Source organism: Onychomys torridus, chromosome 14 (genome assembly GCF_903995425.1).
Source record: "Onychomys torridus chromosome 14, mOncTor1.1, whole genome shotgun sequence".
Classification (NCBI taxonomy): domain Eukaryota; kingdom Metazoa; phylum Chordata; class Mammalia; order Rodentia; family Cricetidae; genus Onychomys; species Onychomys torridus.
The window spans coordinates 51,199,615-51,223,986 of NC_050456.1; the positions used below are offsets into that span (position 1 = coordinate 51,199,615).

A 24,372-nucleotide genomic window follows, 5' to 3' on the forward strand; every position below is an offset into this window, starting at 1 on the left:
CCTTTGCTCATTTGAACGTCGACTTTTCTTTTCTTGCCCAAGGATATTTGCACAATCCTCCTTTGTAGTGTTTCAAGATAGCACTCCTAGTGCTCCGTATGGTGTAAACATGGAATAAATAAAACGACTGGGTTAGCAACAATCTCTCTGACAAACACAGTGGCTCGTTTTAATTTAGAGGGCGCCAGCCCCACGTCAGGGAGTGATTCAAAAGCTACGGGGAGAGGGGGGAGGGTACCCCAGGCCAGACCGCGAGCATCTCGATGCCACTAAAGTTTCAGTACCGGGTTAACCTAGCAGCGGACAAGAGGAACCTTGGCTCTCTGGAGGCAGTCCCTCGGTTTTCTGGGCAGCTGTTCCGTTGCCAGCAATCTACAGATTTCCCCCTTGCTGCACACACAGAGCCTGATCGTCACCTTGGGCGGCGCTGGGACAGGTGAGCCTGGCGGTGGCGCCCTAGGGACACGCCCAGGTGCCAGGGTCCCGCTGGCAGCGCGTGGCTCAGCCCAGGTGCGGGCGCCCAGGTGCGCGGTGCGGGGCTGCAGCTGCTCTGGGTCCCCGACAGCGGGCGCCACTGCGGCAGCGGCCGAGCTGAGCGCCTGGGCTGCGCGACTCCGGGCAGCTCCTCGGTGATCGGCCCCGCCGGGTGGCCAAGAGCTCCGCCCGGGGGCGCCCCGGGGTCCCTGTTGCTACGGGCGCCGAGGGGGCGGATCCCGCCCGGGCCGGCCAGGGCCGAGGGAGACACCCCAAGAGCCCCGCGCCCTGGCATCATGTGCCACGCCGCGCCTCCTCCAGGGCCTGGGGCTGCACGGTCTGCTCGCTGAGCCCCCTGCGGTTCTCACCGCAGAGAGTGGCACCGAGAAGGAGGAGGAGGAGGCGACACCCGGGAGAGCAGCGCCCGGACCGATTCCGCCGCCTCTCCGCCCCCGAGAGCTGGCGGCTCCCGGGTTCTCCAGCCTTATCATGCTCTGGGCGCCAGCCGGGTTTTAGGAGAAACTGAGACGCCGGCCGGAGCGAGTCCCGGCAATTCTTTGGTTGCTAAGGTAATTGTAGTTAGACCAAACCGGACAAGAAAAGAACCGGGGTGGGGGGAACAAGGAATGGAAACCGCACCCGCGCCCTGGTCGGTGTGGCTTGCATCCCTCCGAGGGGTGGGCGCTTGCCCATTTCGGATGCGTGACAGGTGCGGGTGTGTGTCTGCAGTTTGGGACTGTGCGAGGCGAGCTTACGTAAGCGACTTGGCGAGCTGGCGTGCGGACTTGAGTGGGATGGGTGCAGGTCTGCTTGGAAATCGCCTTCCGGGCTTTGGGGTGGGACGCGCTCCGCGCCTGGGCCTGGAGGGCATGCGGGACCCAGCGGCTTTCTGTTCTTCCCAGGCGTCCGGTTCCGAGAGCGCAGGTGGGAAGTCTACCTCCAGCAACTTTTCCTGTGAATAAGCTCCTGGTTTGTGGGTTGGAAAGGCGAGGCTTGGTGGTGAGGTGAGGCAGGCAGGGGCGGGTGGTGAGGTCTGCGGCTTGGGAATTGCCTTCGCAGACAGTAGGTTCTGAGCCGGTCAGGCTGTTTAAAAAGTGGGATGAGGAAAGTGACCCAGAAAATTTAAATTTGTTCAGAGGAAAGCTGAGGGTTTTCATTTGTTTTTCTTTTTTAATTTGACAAAGTGAGCGTTTTCTCTCTCGTTGAGACAAGTGGTGGCATTTCTAGTCTGCAAATAAATTGAAGATGTTTTGAATCTCGTTGGTTTGGAATTATTCCCTCAGCATCGGCGCCTGCTTAGGAACTGGACCTGTAGGTAAGTTCTGATCAATACCCTTTAGCAGCCCCAAAGTAAAACTTCAAAGACAACCAGGAGGAAGGAATCCCATCCTTAGATCCTTTTCTCTCCAGGGAGGATGGCGGAGTAAATAACTGGGCTGGTGTGTATCAGAGTGGGTTGCAAGTTTGTGCGTGATGCGTCGAAGACTGTTACTTTCAAGGCTAGCACAGCATAAACAAGGCTCTTCTAGGACAGTTTTTACAAGTAGGTAGGGGGGTGGTTGTGTGGAGTTGGCTCTGGGATGCTGGAAAAGTTTCAGTGACTCAATATCCTTTACCCTTGCTCTTAACTTACTAACTTGGCAATGGACAGGGCTACCCGGTTAAAGGGAAACCGGGCAGTTCCACAGACACCTTTGTAAGCCAAAGCCTGCGAGCACCAGGAGAGCCAAGAGGACCAACTGAGTTCCCTGACAGCAGTGTAAAGCTGAGTCGTGTGGTTCCGGGTGATCTTGTGTACTGGAAGCTCCAGCATGGGGAGATCCTCCTTCCACCAACTCCTCCTTTCTGGAAAAGCAGCTCAGAGTTTAGAAATGTCAGCCGCTGGGAGGTATTTTGGCGGAAGAGATATAGCTTTGGGTGTTTCCGTAGTCTTTCTATTGGCTCTTAACTTTACTTCCCATTCTCCTTGTGAAATTTCAGTTAACATTCACTGAGTTTATTCAGCTGAGAGACTTCCAGTTTAAAAAAAAAAAAGTGTACGTTTTTCTTTGAAGCAATCAATCTGTCACATCAAGTGTGACAGGACAAGGGTGCCTGCGTGACTACAATGCCTTTTTAAAGGAGATTTATTTGTTTATTTATGATTTATGAAATCAGATATCCAACATAAATATTTTTAAATGAGCAAACATTACCCACGGGGTGGGGACGGGGGAGGATGCATTGGACAATGGAATTTGCCAGTAATTTTCAACATCTTACTACCCCACAGGGATGGAAGTGTAGGTAAAGGTAGGCTCCTTCTGGTCCCCATGTCTCTGGTTTTCTGCCATATGCTTTCATTTCCTGAACTCTAAGACTTTACCAGGAACTGCTGCACATTCCAGGGGTTAAAAATGGAGATAAGAGGAAGAAGCCGTTTGCCACATTTTTTTTTTTTTTTCCTTCCAAAAGAGATGCTCTTGGAGGGCTCAATACTGGGATCAGTTTTTCCTTTAGCTCCACAGCTTGTCTTAATTCTTACTGCTTTGTACCTAGGGATGCATTTAATCTCCTCCTTTATTTTCAGGGAAGCTGGAAGAATATAGTTAATGAATTCCATCTTCATTGTAACATATGGTGCCATATAAATAATTACTATACACACTGTCCTGCTGTATAGAAAGAAATAGAAATGCAAAATAAACCTTCATGTAGACTGACATGGCTAGGAAATGGCCGAAAAAAAAAACACAACAGTTTTACTCTCCCTCTTGACTAGAGAAGTGACGTTTATCTGTTGGAACCAATTTGGGGAAAAGAAAGACTCTCTGCAATGCCCCCACAGAGGGTGACACAGTTGTTGACATTTTTTCAAACTAGTTCCTTCAGATGTTAAGCCTGTTAGGTCTCCATAGAGCTCCCCCCCCCCGCCCCGATTTTCAGATCTTATAAACAGAATGTATATTTTGTTAAAGGCTTGGGAAATAACTGCTAATATCCTCGGCAATTTCAATAGGTCAGGTTTTAATTTTCATTTCTGGTCCTTGTTTTCTGTTTTTTCTACCCTTGAGAAACCCCTGTTTATGCTCCCAGCTGGGAAGACCTGCAGATTTAGGCAGTCAAGCAGTAGAAATGATGTTGGCCATTCAGATGGGAGACCTGAGATGTGGCTGCAGTCTGTTGGTCAGCTCTTCTGGAAGGGCAGGGGACACCTTCAAGTTTAGTTCAGGGAGCTTAGGACCTGTGTGCAGCTTCCACATTTGATGAAGGAGATCTTTGTTTGAAGAGGGATTATTCAAACAGACAGCTGGGGCTCACCCCCGCCCCCTGGTTCTGATTCCTTCCACCTGGAGTTAGCCTGAGAATTTACATTTTTAACAAATCTTACCAAATCTCTGACTCTGCTGACCAACCCTTTCAGAGACCAAGTCTCCCACCCCCCTTAGCAACCAAGCTCCCAGGACCTGCCTGCCATGTTGTTTCCATCATGCCCAGCAACCAAGCTCCCAGGACCTGCCTGCCATGTTGTTTCCATCATGTGTTTGGGGAACGCTGGCTGAATCAATGCCGGTTTTCTCCGTGGGAGGAAAACTTTCTAAACTAGTCAAGACAGAGAATAAACACCCAGAATTTAGGACCACAGAGTCTGTAGTAAGAGTAACTATTAGGCATGTAACCCAGTTCTTCAAACAGCAGGGAATGGAAGGCTGCTTACACATAAGCAATTAAACTGAACAGTAACCTTAATGGTTTAAGTTAAGTAACTAGGAATACAGGCTGGAGACACTGTAAACCATGAACCAAATGCCTCTCAGCTGTGTTCTAGAGTCCAGTAAGAGGCAGTTCATCATCTGCCATATGGTTGACCCTCCATATTTGTAGGTTCCTCATCTGCCCATTCAACCCACTGCTGATCAAAATTGCTCAGAAAAGAAAAAGGTATTGGTGCTGAACATGCACAGCCCCATTCATTATTGCTGGCACAGTCTCATTCATTATTGCTGGCACAGCCCCATTCACTATTGCTGTGGTGGTCAGTTATAATTGTCAACTTGACACAACCTGGAATTACCCGGAAAGGGAGGCTCGGTGAGAGATTGTTTAGACCAGGTTGGTCTATGACAGTGGTTCTCAACCTTCCTGATGCTGCAACCCTTTAACACAGTCCCTTATGTTATGGTGACCCCCAGCCCCCCCATTAAATTATTTTTGTTGCTACTCTATAACTCTAATTTTGCTACCATTATGAATCCTAATGTATATATCTGATATTTCTGATAATCTTAGGTGATCCCTATGAAAAGGCCATTCAACGCCCCCCAAAGGGGTCATGACCCACAAGTTGAAAACTACTAGTCTGTGAGCATGTCTGTGGAGGACTGTCTTAGTTGCCTTCTCTGATTGGGAGGATCCAGCCTGGAAGTGAGTGGTACCGTTCCCTGAGTTTGGGCACCAGACTTTGTCAGAGTAGGAGAAACCAGCTGAGTATTAAGCATGATGCATTTGTTATTTCTGCTCTGGACTAGGCATGTGCTGGGACCAGCTGCCTCAAGATCCTGCTCCATGACTTCCCCACAGTGATGAGCCTGAAACTGTGAGCTAAAACAGACCCCTTCTCCTGTTTTGTTTTTGTTTTGTTTTGTATCCCATCACAGCACCAAAAATGAAGCTAGACCACTCCCTAGACAGCTTAGCCACTATCTGCACAATATTTATATTGCATTAATTACTGTAGTTAACCCAAGGATGACGTAATGAATGCAAAGGGCAAAGGAGTGTATGAAGAAGATTAGATGTAAGGCACTTGAGCATCCAGGATTGAGTCTGTGAGGGTCCTGGAAGTCATTCCCCATGGATCCTGAAGGATAAGTTTTCCAAAAAACGGGAACCAGAAGTTCACTAGTAATGACATAAGCCATGAAAGCAACACATAAAGCAATGCAATGCCTCCTCACTGTCCTTTCCCCTCAGAAGTCAGAGCCATGCTTATCAGAGACGCACGGCCGTCAATGAGACGGGTCCATTTTGTGATGGGGGTAAACTAAGGCTGAGAGAATTAACAAATGAACTTGTACCCAAAGCTAGTGAGTAGTATCATCAGAAGCCAGACCCATGCCTCCCTGCTCCTTCATACTCCTTACACTGAGCCCCAGGGGTTGCATGTGATAGTCAGGTGACCCAGTCATCGGGGGGTGGGGGTGGGGTGGGGGGGGGGGGGGGGGGGGGGGGGGGGGGGGGGGGGGTCCAGTGGTTGCCATGGCTCACTTGGAACTTTTGGTCATCCTTCTATAGTTATGTACTGAGTAGAAAGCCCCTTCCTTCCATCTGGATGTTAGACACGTAGGGTACAGAGAGCACTCATTTGTCTATTGGAAACCTTAAGCATATTTTATTACCGTGGAGGCTTGTCACATAGCAGGATGACTTGAGTTCCAATCCCTAGCACTTACATAAAGCCGGGAACAGTGGCCTGTGCCTGTGACCCCAGCACTGGAGGGCAGAGATGGGGGTGGGGGTGGGGGTGTCCCTGGAGCTTGCTGGCCAGCCAGTCTAGATAACTTGGTGAGTTCCAAGTTCAGTGAGAGACTGTCTCAAAAACAAAAGTGGAGGGCTGGCAAGCTGGCTCAGTGGGTGAAGGAGTGTCCTGCCTGCCTTGATTCCCTGAGTTCAATTCCCAGGACATACAAGGTGAAAGGTGAGGATTGACTCCTCAAAATTGTTCTCCATACATGTATTGTGGCACACGTGTTTCTCCCACGTACAGACAAGGTAAATAAAACTGTAATTAAAAATAAAAAATAAAATAAGATAGAGATAGAGGAAGCCACCTGACATCAACTTCAGAGTGATTAGAGGAAAGTACCTGACATGGACTTCTGGCCTCCACATGGGTACATGTGTGTGCTCACACCCGCATGTGTGTGCTCACACCTGCATGTGTGCACACCCACACACATAAATAAAGGTTTAAAAAACACATACACAACTGGGCGAATGAGCTGTTTTTTAAACTGTGTTTATTGAAATTAGTTGCTATGGAGACATCTTGACTTTTGTGGGTAGTCTGGTAACGCCACCAAAGGAGAAAGCCACCTTTAATTTGAACCATGGAAGAGTTTTTTTTTTTTTACTCTCTGGTCATTGCCACCCTGAGAGGCTGTGTTCTTGCTAGAGAAAAACCTCTGGAGATGAGGTCTCCTGCAGGAATGTGAAGTAGTAGTGGACTTCTCTGGAAGTTCCCAAGACACCGGTGTCGCCTTCCCTGTGACCAGGCTGGCTCAGAGCCCAGACCGAGAACCACTGCTGTTTGCTCTGACAGCAGTATGAGAGGTATCTCACAGCCTTTGAATCGTATTTTTGAACTGCAGGTGTTTTCCCCCGTCTGTAAAAGAAGCGCAACAACTCCCCCCTCCTGAGTGAGTGAGTCCAATGGCACAGGATTGTGTATAGAGCCGAGTGAGAAGTGTGAGAAGATGGATCCGTCACACAGGGATATTTTTCTGGTTGGCTTTATAACAATTTGACACAGCTAGAATAATCTGGGAAGAGGCATCCCTGTTTAGAAAATGCCCCCACCAGATTGCCTATAGGCAAGTCTTAGGGCATTTTCTTTGTTAATGATTAATGTGGGGCATGTGGCTAGCTCACTGTGGTCTGTACCCACCTCTGGGCAGGTGGTCCTAGGTTTTACAAGAAAAAGGTTGAGCCAGTTATGGAGAGCAAGCCTCTAAGTAGGACCCCTCCATGGCCTCTGCATCAGCTCCTGTCTCCGGGGTCCTGCCCTGTTTGAGTTTCTGCCCTGACTTCTTTTGATGATGGAGTATGAAGTATAAGAGGAAATAAACCCTTTCCTCCCCAAATTGCTTTTGGTCTTGGTGTTTTATCACAGCAATATAAATCATAACTACGACAGGTATTTTATAGGAATATTTTTTAGTGTGGGGTGTGTGTGTGTGTGTGTGTGTGTGTGTGTGTGTGTGTGTGTGTGTTTACTGGGGATTGAATCCAGGGCCTTGTTTATACTAGGCAAGCACTCTGCCATTGAGCATCTTCCTACTTTCTATTTTGAAACGGGGTTTTGTTAAGTTACTAAGGCTGTCCTTGGACTCACTCTGCATCTTCTTCCTCAGCCTCCTGAGTAGCTGGGATAACAGGCTTGCATTAGCAGGCCCAGTGTTTTGTCTGTGCATCTTTGGAGTCATAGATATTTATTTCTGAATAATGAGTCCTTTTTGTTCTTGCCAAGGATTCAACTGTATCAGTCTAGCATTTGATGGACTGAGTCCCTCTCAAATCCAGCTTCACAGTTCCATTGTTGGGATTGGAGAAGGCTTAGGAAAGGACTTAACTGTATCAGTCTAGTGTTGGATGGACTGAGTCCCTCTCCAATCCAGCTTCACAGTTCCATTGTTTGGATTGGAGAAGGCATGCAGAAGGTGAATGGTCAGACATCTAAGAGGGAGAGGATAGAGCAGGCCTGACCTCTTTTGTAGCAGCTAAGATGCTTCCACATCTTGAGGCTGAATGTGGGAATGGAGGTGAACAGGAGTAGCTATGTGTCTACAGTGAGACTGCCTCACATGGGGTTAAAGAAAGGAATGATGGGTTGGTGTTGATGTGGTGCCTGGGCAGTTATGGGCAGCATGGGTAGACTAGTCTGGATATGGATGTAAGTGGAGTGGTTATAATTTCATCTTTGCTGTTCTAACTCAGATCTTATTTATTTCCTGTGAGACTGTGTCTTGCTATGTTTCCAGATTGATCTTGAACTTGTAGGCTCAATTAATTCTTAACCTCCTGAGTAGCTAGGACTACAGGCCCACACCACTGCTCCTGGCTTAAACTCTAATCTTGTTGGACTCTGAAGTCCTAAGTCTGTGATGTATCTCAAGTTGGGGGATAAACAGAGGCCTTCCCCTGCAGATGGTCTCAATCATTTTGTAGATGAGGTAGACATCAATAGGGAATTAATAAAAAGGACCTTGAGTGACTTCTTAGGAACTGGTGGCATTTTACAGGGCAGATTTGTTGCCAGCAAGGAAAGGGTATTGATGGGAATAAAAAAACAAACAAACAGCTCTTATCTCAAAGGGAATAAGAGATGGTTATTCTGGAGCCAAATTTAAGTGGCCATGGCCTGGAGCTAGCTTACCTCAGGTTCCAGGTTCCCAGAGGAAGCATCATTGAGTTATCAATCAAGGCATTAAAAAAATGCATTGGTGGAGACAGCAGAGAGATGGAGACAGCAAAATGGAGGAATCTTTCCTGTAGGCCTCAGAGGCTGTTTGACGACAGTCTTGGCTTTTGGGTTGGTGGAAGTTGGAGGTCTGCTAAGTTATTAATAGATCCCCAAAAGGGTTTTAATCTGTGACTAGCAGATAAAAACGGTTAGGTCCAACACAGAGACGGGCAAGAAATAGCTATTGTAGGGGCTAAAACTAGCCCAAGAGAAGGTAACTGGGCTCTGAACATGCAACATTCCAACCTCCCCACACCTTTGCAGTTCTAATTTGTCAATCAGACTTGCAGACAGTTTCTTTCCGGGAATTCTCATTCACTAGGAGGAAGACAGGAAGTGCATAAGGCACTATATTAGTTCAGAGACAGTGTCTTCAGCCAGCTCTCAAAAGAGATGCACTTGAGAAATTAGGAAGAAATTTCACAAGTGAGAGAAATAACAATATGATTTTTTCAGATGAGAGACAGTGATAATAGTTGGTTCTGACATTGTTATTGTTTATTTTTAGAAGAAAAGCTAATGTAATGGGTTTGAGTTATGGCTCCACAGTAGAGTGTATGCCTAGCACATCTAAAGCCAGTGTTCAATCCCCAAGACAAAAACCTAAACCAGAACTAACATAAAACCTTTATAATAAAACCCGCCCTAGGTCATTGTGGGTGGAATGGTGCTCTGGGGTTCTCTACTGTCCCCATGCTACCCCCCAGCACCACTTCCCTCATAGCCCCATCACAGAGACATTTATATGCTGTGGCTCTCCTTCCACCAGGGTATTCATTCCAGGAGGGCAGGGTCTCCTTTCTCCCCTGGTAAAACTTCAGCATGTGCTGCAGATTCTGGCTCTGAGTAATTAAGAATGGTATGTCGAATGAACAAAGGGAAAAGCATTAGGAAACAGGTTGCAAGCTGAAGCATGTAATAGGACTAACTGGGTCAGGTAAATGGGGAGCCAGTGGGGTGTCCTTCTACAAAGGTAACTTTGATTGTGATTTTCTTTAAACATACTTGCCTTGTAATAAGCATCCACAAGGCTTTCTCTCCCAGAACGAAATGCATTTAAATCTAGTTTCCTTAAAACACGTCCCTTTTAAAATGGAGACATGGTACTCAGTAATGTTTCTTCTTTCCTTCCCATTATTTCTTTTTCTTGGAGATACATAGAGGTAGAGCAAACTTGTGGTTCTCCTGCCTCTGTCTCCGGAGTGCTGAGATCACCTTGTGGTGTGCTGCCATCACACCAGGCTCCCCTCCTGACATCAAAGCACACCTACCACCCACAGTGTGATGGTGAGTGGCAGCTGATGCTGACCTTCAGGATTGGCAAGGTTAGAGACAGGCGAGGTCTGCTTTGAACTGAAGGGTGTGTGATGCACAGAAAGCCCTTCTGCTGCATTCTTAGTCATTAATTCCAGTTACAAGAATTGGTGTGTTTGCTTACAAGCCAGAGCAACACTTGTTTGAGTTGGTAGTGTTTTAAGTGTTTGTGACCTCTAGGAAGAATGGCAATGTAACAAACATAAACACACACACACACACACACACACACACACACACACACACAATTGAGTGAGCTTGCCCTTAAACTGCTAATGCCTTCAGTCAGATTCCAAATCAAGCAGGAAGCACCCTTGTTTTCCTGCCTTTATATCCTAATGCAAAGGCTGATTTGGCAGCTGGTCAGAATAGAGAGGATGCTTTCAGGAGGAACGGCCACATCAATATATCTTAGATTTTTCCTTTCAGGGGGAAGACACTTGCATTGTCAGTGTGGCAGGAAATTTGGGGCTACCAGCTTCTGGGTATGGAACAGTAGACAACATAGACAATATCATAACCGATCTGTATTCTTTGCAAGGGCAGTGCAGGGCTGTGAAGAGTATTGCAGTGAGGTGGAGCCTGCCAGAGTGCTCCTGAAACAGCCTGCGACAAGCAGACACTCTTCACTGAGCTGGGGTGGGAGTTCCCTATCCCATGCCACAGTGGTCTGCAGGGTCTGCTGCTCTTTCTGCTCCTTGTCCTCCCTGCCCCTATCATTCAGTGAGTCACACAGCCAGTGGCTCTTTTCTAGATGCTTAGTAATTCTTACATTTCACTGGAGAAAAAAAGATGAGCAGAAGGCAGTCAAGAAATCATATGAAGATGGGGAGGAGAGAGGGTCCACCTCCCTGGGAGTTTGCACTGAAGAGGTTGAGTGGCGCTTGAGACTAAGGCGTCTAGGATGGGGCCACAGGCATTTCAATGTGAATGAAAGGACAGAATGACAAAGAGCAAGGTGTGCATGAGAATAAAACACTTTCTTCCCCCATGTAGGTTCTTAAATACATCTCACATTAATGGACTTCATAGTTCAGAGAGCCCAGGGCTGGGAAAATCCAGCTTGTAGGCAAATCAATTCATAAATATTTGTTATGAAAATGTAAGACAAGTGACACTTTCCTGTGCTTCTGTTGGAGGTGGAGGTATGTCATGGGCCCTGTTCACTACTGTCGGGCTGCTTTCTGGGATCTTACATCTCATTCAGTACCATACTAGCAAGAGATTTTGCCTTATGGCAGTCAGCCTAGAACCCCCAGGCTCCATCCAAAAGCACCAGACTTACAGGGGATTGACCACTGATATCTCCTTGTGGCTCCAGGGAGCCATAGCTAAATGTTTACATGGGCTTTATTTAACTTACTTGATAAGGATGACAAGGAAGTCCCCAGATATCTCACTCCAATGCCTAGAGTATTTAGTACTGCACTAAAGCATATGCTATCAATTCCAAGTCTCCATTTCTCCCCCTTGGCTTCTTTTATCTTTCAAAAGCTTCTCTGCAAAACCAACTTCCTTTGCCTGCCATCTGTGGTATAGCCACCCTCCCCTACCCCAATTCAAGGTATTTGTTTCTAAGCCCCAGTTGCTATAATTTTCTAATATTCCTTAAGAGAGATGACTAGTAGACTAGCAAATATGTATCCGAAGATAGGCCAGCTCAAGTTGAACATTGCTTCTTGGGAATTCTTGGCTGGGAGTTTCCTGTGGTTGGGATTGGCTCTCTTGTTAGCTATATGGAGATGAATTGTGGTTGATGAGGTCAGAATTACAGGTTGGGCATTAGTTTTCAGAGGGACATGAGTGCCACCAATATGTGAATAATGGCAGCAATGATGATGATGATTCAAGGCTCTTTTGGATGCAGACACTATCTCCTCAACCCAACCCCAAATACTCCAGCTGAACTCAGGTAGAAACCAAACATTCCAAGAAAAACATTAAATACATCTAAACAAATACTTGAGGAATCAGGCATGGTTGGGTCTAGGGACATAAGATATGTTAGCCACTCTCTTGCCTGAAGTTGGTCACTAATATCCCTATTCTCTAATTGTCCCAAGAAGTCACCTCCTAGGGAAATGTCTTTATCTCAACACCAGGGAAGGACTTTGGTCTCTATCATCTAGGTTGGCATGCTGGGGTTAAAATAGGCCATACCCTCATCCTCTTCAAGGGAAAGCAAGTCTCATAGGAGAGTAGAGTAGGCAACCAGAGACAGGCTGGAGGGCTTCGGGTAGCATTAAATGGGCAGAAAGTTATTAAGAATGTGCCAAGTGGTGGTGATGGACACCTTTAATCTCAGCACCTGGGAGGCAGAGGCAGGCAGATCTCCAAGTTTGAGGCCAGCCATGTCTATAGAATGAGTTCCAGGACAGCCAGGACTACATGGAGAAACCCTGTGTTGAAAAACAACAAAAGAGCCGGGCAGTGGTGGTGCACGCCTTTAATCCCAGCACTTGGGAGGCAGAAGCAGGCAGATCTTTGTGAGTTCAAGGCCAGCCTGGTCTACAGAGCAAGATTCAGGAAAGGCACAAAGCTACACAGAGAAACCCTGTCTCGAAAAATCAAACTCGGAAGAAAAAAAAAAAAAAACAGCAATAACAACAAAGCAAAACAAAACAAAAGAATCCATGAGGGGTTTTCAGCTACTGTAGGGGTTCTGAGATTTTTCATAAATGTTGAAAAACTTCCCAACTCTTGGAAGATACGACAAAGCATTCATGGTCAGTCTCAAGTCTACTTTTGATTCTCTCATCTAGTGATGGTGAACAAATGCAGATGTGAGTTCTGGACACAGAGCTGGATACGGAGCCGGACACAGTGTGTACAAAGCCCCTGGCTCCTTGGCCACCCTACAAGTGCAATCTGGTCATGATCACACTTTTGCTTTCTGTGGACATAAACAGCTCAAAGGCCATCCTGGGATGCAAGGAAGCTATGTCCTTTCCTTGGACCTGTACACATTCACCCTCTTCTTTTTAGAACATAGAACCCATTGACATATAATATACTTGCAGAAAAACACACACACCATTGCCCACTGAGTCTTTAAATAATAAACTCATCAGTGTTCTTTCTCCCAGATCAAGAAGTAGAATATTACCTTTCCCTCCAAAAAACACTTTGTGTGTCCTCCCAGTAAATATGCAGCTATTTCCCCAGTGATAGCCACTAAGCTGATTCTTAGCACCATGATGGTATCCTTTAGGTAAAAGTGTACAGGTCTGTCTGTAACCATTTTTTTCCTGACTCCTTATGCATCTGATGCATTGGACAGAATCCTTCATGTTGTCAGGCATGGCCAATAGTTTGTTCATTTACATTGAGATGCTTTGCATCCATTTGTCTACTGTTAATAGACATTTTGACCATTTCCAGCTCAAGTGCATTGTGAGTAGTGCTACTACAGACATTTTTGCCTGTGTTCTTTGTGGTCAACCCTGACATTTTGACCATTTTTGGCTCAAGTACATTGTGAATAGCGTTTACTACAGACATTTTTTGGGTGTGTGCTTTGTGGTGAACCCTGAACACTCAATGGTTAACCCCCAGAGTGTGCTCCACAACTTAAGTGGTTGTGCCAACTTATACTCCCAACCATTAGTTACAACCATTTCTCTATAACCTCGACAAGACCCGAGTACTGGGACTAAAGGCGTGTGCCACCACCATCCAGCTGATTCTTAGATATTCTTAAATTAGATGTGTGTTTGGTGGAATCTCATGGTTTTGATTTGTGTTTCTCTGTTGACCAATGATATGCATCCATTTAAAAAAATCTTTTTTTATCCTTTTCTTTTGGTTTTATTGATGGTTGGACTCAGACAGTATAAAAGAGAAGCAAAGTATGTGTGAGGGGTGGGGCAGCTCTTTGATTCCTTGCTCTCTTCCTGTCTGACCTGAGCCAGCAGAAAGACTTCTTAAGGAAGAATGGCAGGAAGAAGGGTCATTCATTCAGTCTTCAACAAGATGGTGACCCAGAAACATATAAGCAATACTCACAGGGCGGCAAATACTCTACCACCAAAGTCTGTCTCAGCCCTTGTAGATACTTTGCTGGGGAGGGGAGCATCATTTTTAATAACTTTTACAAGCAGTTGTTAGTTCTTAACTTCATTGACTGGGCATTTTAAAAAGGCAACAGAGATGTAGGTCTCAAAGCATCAAGCTCTCGTGGTAAATCTCTATCCTCATTACAGTTTCTATATAACCGTACAGGGATAGGATGTGTTTTGTACATTTTGTATTTCTTTCTCCAGGTAGCTTTATTGAGTGTGGTATCAAGGACCATATCTGGATCCTGCATCTCCTTCAGGGTAATTTTCCCACCCCCTTTGGGTAGCTTAGGGGTGCTATCTGTCTTGACTCCTTCTATCTGGATGTGCCTGCTGTTGGTGCATATCTGGGTCACCACCTTGTGGATGGCAGAAGGACCCCCTTCCCACCATCCTTCTTTGCTAGAGTACTTTGGCTGGATGCAGGTCAGAAAGGAAGTGCTCAAGAGATGGAAGATGTTTCCCTCTGCCATTTCTCTTTTGTTTTAGAGGATTCTCTTTTGTAGAGAGCTGTAGGTTTCTTCTTTTCTTTTCCACCTTCTGCCTTCTGTGGTGCTGCAGACTGAGCCCAGGGCCTGCATCTGAAGCAAGTGTACCACACTCAACTACAACCCCAGACCTGGTAGTCTTCTTTTTAAAAACAAATTCCTAATATTAGTACTTCTGTCTGTGTTACATATTTAAAACATCTTTTCCTGTCTCTGAGACCCATCTTTCACTTACTTTTGATGAATAGGTGGTCTTACTTTAAATATAATTCAATTTATTATTCTCATTTTTTTCCTGGTTATTTTTGGTGCCTGGCTAAGACATTTTTACATCTAAGGTCTCAAAAGATACCCTATTTAATGTATGAAAGCCTGAGGGTTTGGGTTTTATGTTGACATCAAAAAACACCTGGTTTGATTTTTTTTTGCTTATGGTGTGAGGAAAACTTTCATATTGATTTTTTTCTATATGAACACCCAATTAACCCAGCACTTTTATTGGAAAATATCTTCCACTACTCTGTGATGACACCTTTGCTATCAAGTAGGTGATCAGACATGTGGATTGCGTGTGCTTTCTAGTCTACTCCATTTTCTATTTGTCAAGCCTCATGAGACACCTTACTGGCTTAATTACTTGAGCTCAGTTATTAGTCTCAACGTCCAATAGCTCATGTTTCTCAGCTTTGTTATTTAAGCTGCTTATTTGTAGGTACTTATATTACTTCATGCATTTCAAGTCACCTTTTGATGGGATATTGCTAGAGATTGGGCTAGATCTCTGGCCCAAATTGGGAGCAAATTAACATCAATGTTGGCCATTTCAGTCTGTTGGTGTGGAGTAAGGCCTCTCCCTTTTCATTCCCCTTAGTGCTGTTGTAGTCCTCTGTATTGCAAAGGTGTTGGATAGCCTTTGACGGACACATTTTTTGGTATTTGAAGTTACTTGATTTTTTTTTATAGGTAATACCTTTAAAATTGTATTCTCTAATCACCTGTTGCTAATATACAGAAATAAAATTGTGTTTTACTTATTGACCTACTATATAGTGACTTTGCTAAGTTCACTTTGTGTGTGTGTGTGTGTGTGTGTGTGTGTGTGATGCATGTGTAGAGGAGCACATGTGTGTGGGCACATGTACTAGTGTGCATGTGTGTGGAGGCCAGAAGTTGGTGTTGGATGTCTTCTTCAGCCACACTCTGTTGTAGAATATTATTGTAACGAGGCAAAGATGTGTTGCATTTGTTTGTGCTGCAGAATATTAATTTAACTGTGTAAAGGTGTGTTATATTTGTTTATGCTGCACTGATTTAATGATGTAAGGATGCATGTTTAATTATGTAAAGATATGTTGCATCTGTTTCGCCTTGCCTGCTTAAGGCACCTGGTTGGTATAATAAAGAGCTGAATGGCCAATAGCTAGCTAGGCAAGAGAAAGGATAGGCGGGGCTAGCAGGCAGGGAGAATAAATAAAAGGGGTGAACTCTAGGCTCAAAAAGTAAAAAGGAGGAATGAGACAAGAAGGAGGAAGAGGAGGAGAGGACAAGGGAGACTCTTGGGGCAAGAAGCCAGGCAGACGCCAGACAAACAGACATAGAGAAGCAGTGAAAGTAAGATACACAGAAGGAAAGAAAAGTAAAAAGCCCGAGGCAACAGGTAGACAAAGAGAAACAGGTTAATGTTAAGTTAAAAGAGCTAGCCAGAAATATGCCTAAATTAGGCTGAGCATTCAAAACTAATAATAAGTCTCTGTGTGATGATTTAGGAGCTGGTTGTTGGCCTGAAAGAAAAAAGTCTGGTACAACACTCTGCTTTATTTACTTGGAGGCAGGGTATCTCTGAACCCAGAGCTCCTTGCTTCAGACACTAGCTAGCCAGCTTGCTCTAGGGAAGTCCTGCCTTGGCTTCTCAAGTGCTGGGATTGTAGGCATGCTGCCGTGTTCACCCAGCATTTGGTGGTGTGGGTTCTGGGATCCACACAAACTCCAGTCCTCACTGAGCCATCTTGCCCATTCCATAAACTCACTTTTTCTTTTCATCCAACTCCTCCATGATCCATCCCTTCCCCACTCCCAACTTCATGTCTTTAGTTTTTAAGAGGCCCATTACCTTAGAATGGACTCTCATTCCCCAGAATCCATCCACTCATTAGCGGTTGGGGTTCATAAGCCCCTCCCACTTCCATGCTACCAGGTTGATTGGTTTGATCTTGTAAAAGTCTTGGACAGGCATCCATAGCTGCTGTAAGTTCATGAGCACAGAGGCGCCATCATTTCCAGAAGACACTGTTTCACTCTGGACCTCTGGCTCCTACAATCTTTCCAATTCCCCTTCCATGATCGTCCCTGGACTCTATCTCTCTGTCTCTGTCTCTGTCTCTGTCTCTGTGTGTGTGTGTGTGTGTGTGTGTGTGTGTGTGTGTGTCTGTCTGTCTGTGATAGATGTCTCATGTGGGCTGAAGAGCTCACAGATATTTATTCCCTGCATCTAAATAGTTATGAATTTAATGTGCTAACCACCATCCACTGCAAGAAGAAACTTCTCTGATGGCATCTAGAGTTACACAAATCTATGTGTATAGAGGTAAGTATTTAAGAGAAAGTTTGTTACTGTTCATTCATTTAGAAAAATAATAGTAGTAGGTTCTCTCCTGGGGCATAGGTTCTTGGTCAGACTTATTGGACAGATGAAACAGTCATGTGTTTCATCCTGTGGAGGGGACATTCAATCCGAGCAGAAAGTCATTGGTCATCTCCATAACATTGTGCCACTCTTACTCCTGTGGGCGACTCTTGCCACACTGGTTGTTATTGTCGCTCAGATTCACAGCTAGGTAAGACTGTTGATGATTTCCCCCTCTGCAGCAATCAGCAATCGGATGGCACCTTCTGACCTTCTGAGTGAGCAAGGAATCTTCCTGGTCACTCTCAGTTTGATCTTTCCATATCCTGTGACCGGTGTGTGCTGTCTTCAGCAACAGGGGGTTCTGGTGGGCAACCGAGAACAAGTGCACTAACTGTCTTATTCTTGGGGTTTCGGGACCAATGACTCAAGGGGCGGTATCTCACACTTGGCTGTGGGGAAGGATATTGAAGTGGGGTGTGGCTGACACTAAGAATGTTTGAAAAATCCACATGGAAACCTAATTTATAAACTTCTTAGATTTATGTAGGAGCTTAACTGGAATTACACTACACAGAGGATACAGTTCCTCTAGGAGGCCATAGACAGCCAAAGAAATTCACTTTTTTTGGGGGGGGGGTTGAGGCAGGGTTTCTCTATATAGCCCTGGCTGTCCTGGAACTCATTTTGTAACTCAGGCTGGCTTTAAACTCAGAGATCCACCTGCCTCTGCCACCCGAGTGCTGGGATTAAAGATGTAAGCCACCATGCCTGGCTGAAATTCTCAATTCAAACATGTGGGTGTAGATTATTGTAGCTGTTTCCCAAAGATAAAGTTTTACCTTTCCATTCTCATCACTTTTATCCCTTTAAGGTTACCTCTTGTGTTTCCTAAGACCTTCAACACAATGGCAAATAGAATTGGTGTCTTATTTCCGGTGTCAGTACGGAAAGGTTTAAAGTCTGATTATTAGATACTATGGTGCTTTCGAGTGTTCCTCAAGTGTCCTTTATCAGATTCAGAAAGTTCTGTAACCCCTGGTTTTATCTAAGAATACTTTCAGGAGGAGATGCTGAATTTGAAGGCAGTAGCTCCATGGCAGGTCAGGCTCTTCTCCGTGCACCAGTTCATCTCCTCTGGGATCTTGGTCCCACGTGTCTGCATTGCCTTGGGAGAGCCCAGCTTTTCTTGTGTTCTTCGAGGGTTGGTCTGTTGCGAGATCTTTGGCGGAGGAAGTGGTATTGTACTACTTTTGTCATTTGTCTGCCTGGAGTGAGGGAAACCACCCCACAGCCCCCTGGGGACATAGCCACTTGTTATTTTCTGCCATTTCTATCGCTTCCGGTTGGGGAGCTTAGGGATGGATCTTTCTGGTGTTGAGTTTTTGCTCCCCAAAGAAGAGGCAACGCCAATTGCCGCTCTGAGTGTATGGAGACAGGTTATGTGTTGTGCTACGGTATTTTGTTTGTTTTTAGTTGTGTGTATATCTAGGTTTGACAGTGCCTGCAGATGTCAGAGGAAGCTGTTGGATTCTGCAGAGCTGGAGTTACAGGTGATGCCACCCGACATGGGTGCTGGGAACTGAACTTGGGTTCTCTGGAAGGACAGCAAGTGTGCTTAATGGATGAGCCAACTCTCCAACCCTGTGTATTGCATTTACAGTCTTAGTTTGAAGGTATGAACAGACTGATTTACTTTTTTCTTCTGATATGACAGACTTAAAAAGCATTTTATTTTGTTCTCTCTCTCCCTCCCTCTCCCTCCCTCCCCCCCCCCCCCCCTCTCTCTCTCTCTGTGTGTGTGTGTGTGTGTGTGTGTGTGTGATACATATTTGGAGGTCAGTTTGAGGGAGCCAGTTCTTGTCTTATGCATTCTGAGATTTGAACTCAGATCACCAGGCTTGGTAATGAGTGCCATTTCCTCCTTAGCTACCTCACACCCCACCCAGCTTCTTTGATTTGGGGTTTCATATATACCAGGCTGGCCTTAAACTCTCTAAGTAGCTCTGGATGACCCTGAACTTCTGATCCTCCTGCTTGACCTCCAAAGTGCTGAGATCACAGGCCTGTGCCAGCACACCTGGCTTGTATCAGCTCTTAGAAAAATAAGGAAAACAATGACATCCCAAGGACAAAAGAGTATATTTAAAAGAAAAAAAAAAAAGGAATGCTTTTTCCTTGGGTCCCCTGGGAACATGCCACCTTCTTTATCTCTTAGTCATCTGTTTCTTCTGAATAAAAATTGGCAAGGCAGCTCTGGCACTCCCATTTCTTCTGTAGCCCTCACACCCTGTTTCATGTGAAGGAGAGAAAAATGAGGTGTCCCTTCTGAGGTCCCTTCAGACAGCAACATTAGAAGTGCTCACTCTCATCCCACACTGTAGGAGGAGAAACAGCGAAGGCCTTAGAATCCCACGTCCCATGTTGTCTCTGTCGCTAGCCAGGTGAGGCTAGAGTCCAACGTCTGCAGACCTTAGTGCCATTTTCTGGAAAATAAAGTGTTTGGTGATGGTTTTCCAAAAGGGACATTATTTGATGCAAAGGACTGAGTTCTGCGGACTGGATACTGTTGCAGTCATTCAATTCTGGCCCTGTACAAAAGCAGTCACCGATCATTAGTAAGAAAGGGAGCATTTATTTGTAATTTTATAGTTGTAAATTCTAATTTAATGTAATTCCTCATGTGCCATAAAATAACCTCCTTTCATCTTTTCCCAGCCATTTCAAAAATATAAAACTGCTCTTTGCTAGTAGAACATAGGAAATCAAGCTGCAGACTGAGGTCCCATTAGCTCTGGTTTACTGACCTTTGAACGAGTCGGGGGTCAAAGGTTGGGCATTCATGTGCCAGTCTTTAAACTTTTCTGTCTGATGAATAGTTTTCAAAAGAAAGAATCTGTTACTTGTAGATGATTTAAGATAAGAAAATAAAATCCCTCCTGTTGTTTTGTTTTGTCTTTGTCTCTTTGAGACAGGATCTCTCTCTGTTGCCCAGACTGGTTTTGAACTCACAGTCCCCAGCCTTAGCCTCCCCAGTGCTGGGGCCACAGGCATACATAGCTAAAGATGTTCCCTTGTCTTTGCTCCCTCTCTGATGCTCTCCTTTGGCAGGTCAAAGTTTCTGGCTCACACTTGCCCTTTGCCTGAATGACTTATTTCACTGTCTCTGGCTTGGCAGGACCGCTGTGATTCATTTTCTGTTTTCGCCTACCTGAAAATGTTCTTGTTTTTCTCCATTTTTGAGAGATAGTTTTGCTAGATGTAGAATTCTCAGTGGGATTTCCCCCTCCCTGTCATCTGTCAACATTCAAGGACTCTACTCTGAATGCCTAAACACAGAACCGTTTTGTTTTTGAGAGTGGGCGTTCATCCTGATGGGTGTGTTTAGCCCTCCTGGACCCAGGCTTTGTTTTTCCTGTGAGCTTTGAAAAGTTCTGTCCCGTGTGTCTTGCGCGCCTGTTCCTCCTGTCTTCCGGGTTTCTGACTCAGTCTGTACATGACGATGATGTTCCACAGGTCTGGAATGTTCTACATTAAACTTTTTTTTCTCGCATGTTTTTAGTCTGGAGATTTTCAAGCTCACAAATCTTTCTTCTGTGGCCATTTTACTTGTGCAGAGGCTGGGGGAGGTATTTAGCATTGTTAAGATGTTTTAGGCTGTCAGTATTTCCTTTGCAAAAGAAGTATTTTTTTTCTTTTCCCTTTTATTTATTTTTTTTCCCCTTTGAGTTCTTGCTCCTCTGCTCTTATTATCTTTTGCTTTTTCTAAGATCATAGTTATTGGGGATGGAGAGATGGCTTAGCAGTTAAGAAGAGCGCGTGCTGCTCTTTCAGAGGACCCAACTTTGGTTCCTAGCACCCACATCAGGTGACTAATAACTGCCTGTAACACTGGCTCCAGGGAACCAATGCCCTCTTCTGGCTTCAGCAGGCACTCACAAGTATGCACACACACACACACACACACACACACACACACACACACACAGAGACAGAGAGACAGACAGAATTAATAAACTAAAAATTTAAAATCATAGTTATTTACAGTCCAATGATAACATAGTAGTTTCCACATTTGTGTCATACAGAGTCTGACTCCGATGGGTACTGTCTCTTCAGAGTGTGTCTTCCCTGCCTTTATGTGTGTGCATGTGTACATGTTCATATGTGTGCCTGTGTGTGTTCATACAAGTGGAGGCCGGAGATCAATGTCAAGTGTCTTTCTCGATCACTCTCTAGCTTGTTTTGAGACATGTTCCCTCTCTGAACCCAGAGCTCATCAATTTGCCTGGACTGGTTGACCAGTAAGCCCGGCAATCTTCGTGTCTCTACCTCTCCAGCTGTGAGAGTACAGGTGCTCTCACATGCTGGGGATTAAGCCCAGGTCTTTATGTTTGCACAGCAAGCACTTCACCCTCTAAGCCATCTCCCCAGGCCCCTCTGCCTTTCCCCAAGCTTTGTAACACTATTACTGAAAGTCACATCTGAAACACTGGGTAATAGGAACTGAGAAAATTGGGTCTTTTGTATGAGGTCTGGTGAGAGTGGGGCTCCCAGTAGCTGTCAGTGCCAGAGGTTTTGAATTTGTGTTTGTGGTAGTTTGAACAAAAATAGCCCACTGGGAATGGCACAATTAGAAGGTGTTGTCTTGTTGTAGGAAGTGTGTCACTGGGGGGTGGGCTTTGAGATTTCACATGCTCAAGCCAGGCCCAGCATCTTGCTCACTTCTTGCTGCTTGCCAATCCAGATGTAGAACTCTTAGCTCCTTCTCCAGCACCATGTTGGCCTGCATGCTGCCATGCTTCTCACTGTGATGACAGTGGACTAAACCTGTGAACTGTAAGCCAGCCCCAATGAAATGTTTTCCTTTATAAGCGTTGCCATGGTAGTGGTATCTCTTCACAGCAATGGAAATCCTAACTAAGACAGTCTTTTGACTTTAGGCTTCTCAAGGTCTCTGGCTAGAGGAACTGGTCTTGGAGGCCTTTTAGCTGTAAGTTCCTTTTATAACCCAGCACTGTTGGTGGTGTGGTATGGTAGGAGGCATGTCATAAATGTACGTAAGACTTTCCCCTTGGTAAATGCAGCAACACATCCCTCTGTAACACAAGGACAGATGGAGAACATGGTGGCTCATGTGAGGGTGTCTGAAGACAGAGATTTGCCCTCTACTGACTTCTGTTACCTTCATGGGTGGTGGAGTGAGCCATCAGCTGAGATTATGTGTTTAGCTGGGTGAGAAGCACATGAGTTAGCCAACAGGACAGGGTAAAACCAAGCCTGACAGAAGCCAGGTCAGGGCTAGTGGGCAGTGCTGAAGTGTGTGGCTTGAATTTTAAATGCAGCTGCCAGGCTGGTTGTGGGACTTCTCCACCCTAAAGCCTTCCTTTGCTCTGATGTGAACTAACAGTCTCTGTATGGTTGAGTTTATCAGCAAATGGAGCTTTACCGGGGCCATAATAGGGGAAGAGTTGTTTGAGGGAGATGAAGGGTGTTTGCAAGGGAGTAATTTTATCAATGTGGCCACTGAGAGAAGAAAGTCCAGGTGAAAATAGAATAGCTTTAGATGTTAAGTGAGTTGGAGAGAGACATGATGGGAGGGGTGGAGGATGTTTGTGTTGGGATCTGAGGTGGGATCACCCTGGGTAATGGCAAGGTTCAACATATGGCCCTGTAAGATGGTGGCTGAATGGGAGGTGGTTTTAGATGAAGAAATAAAGTAGTCAGAGAAACAAACTTCCCACTAGGTTTTTGATTCTGATGTCAAAGTTACAGAGACTGACTAAGTGGGGGCTGGAGAAGAAACTTCTGACAACAGGAAGCTGGCGTCTTCAGATGATGAAAGTCCTTAAGTAAGAGGAAGGGAAGGAGACAGGATCGAGGCTGAGGATGGCCCAGCAGAATGTCACAGGGTTACAAGAAGGCAGGGAATCATTTGAGGCAGCCAAGGGAATGCCTCCCTTACTCTCTGGGCTTGAGATGCATGGACTGAAGATCCCAGGGCTGTGGAGAGAGGATGTCCCCATCGAAGGCACAGTTCCATGAAGGTCACAGAAGTCAAAGCTAGGGAGGAAGAGGAAGGACATTACGGTCCCATCACCATCCTACTCATAAGAAGATGTTTGATGGGGAAGAACCTGTGGACATGGCAGGTACGGGGTAGGAATCAGAAACTGTGGTAAGAGGCCTGGAAGCCTGGCTTCGGGCAGCATTTACAGGAACTGAGTGTAAGGTCCTGTTCAGTGGTGAACTTCCCACTTCTTTAGTTGTTTAGTTGTTAAGAGCTGTGCTTGTCATAGCAAATGAAAAAACAAAGACCAAATCATCTTTCTAGCTGCTCTGGTAGACTAATTTGTTGAGACTGTTGGGCTTCTGTGCAACTCAGAGAAGATTGTCTTCATTTGTATGTCTTGAAGTGGGACTGGTGATAGAGATGTCAATTTCCCTGATAAAGTTGGATGTTGAATGAAAGGAACATGGATTAGTTGAGTAAACTATCATCACCATCAAGATCAAAATCATCATCATCATCATAACTGTCCATCATCATCAAGATCAAAATCATCATTATCATTTTACTGGAGACCAGGAAAGCTATGTTAGAAAGACACTGGATGTTGGATTCAGTCCTGGGTTGGGATTTCTAGTTCCTGGTTACTTTGGGCAAGTTCCCTATGTTATGTTCTCAAGCCTCAACACAAAGTAAGAATGATGCTGTTTGTTTATTTCAGAGGCTTGCTGAGCTGCCAATGGGATCCCAATGGGCAGATAAGCCTGAGGAACATTGTGACAGGGATCAGTTTCTGTCTCAATACAGGGGTATATAAAAGAGCCTCATCTTAGCATGTCTGGCTGACCTAGGATGAGGTGAGGGAGCAGGTGAGTGGCATCTAGGTCAGTGCTTTCCAAATCTGGCTGTGAGTCCAAATCTCTCTTGGGGCATTGAGAGAAATCTCCAGGGACTGCCCCCAGACACTGGATCAGAATTTCTAGGGCATGGGAACCAAGAATGTGTTTAGAACAGTGGTCTCTACTTTTTTAATGCTGTGACCGTTTAGTACAGTTCCTCATGATGTGGTGACCCCCAGCCATAAAATTATTTTCATTGATACTTCATAACTATAATCTTGCTACTATTATGAATCATGATGTATATATCTGTGTTTCCCGATGGTCTTAGGTGACCCCTGTGAA

At 45.4% G+C, this 24,372-nt stretch overlaps 1 protein-coding gene across 5 annotated transcripts in view; it reads left to right on the top strand.

Annotated features, from left to right (window-relative positions):
* The first annotated feature begins 605 nt into the window (after positions 1-605).
* Rgs6 (regulator of G protein signaling 6) overlaps positions 606-24,372 on the top strand; it is a 529,306-nt gene continuing 505,539 nt past the window's right edge. Inside the window, exon 1 of one of the 5 annotated variants that reach the window (XM_036205684.1) lies at positions 606-1,043. The gene's annotated coding sequence lies outside the window, so the exon portion shown is untranslated. Of the gene's footprint in view, positions 1,044-1,239; positions 1,399-1,505; positions 1,790-24,372 lie in introns of those variants that run through there. The other 4 variants (XM_036205688.1, XM_036205689.1, XM_036205686.1 and 1 more) reach the window with 4 other exon arrangements.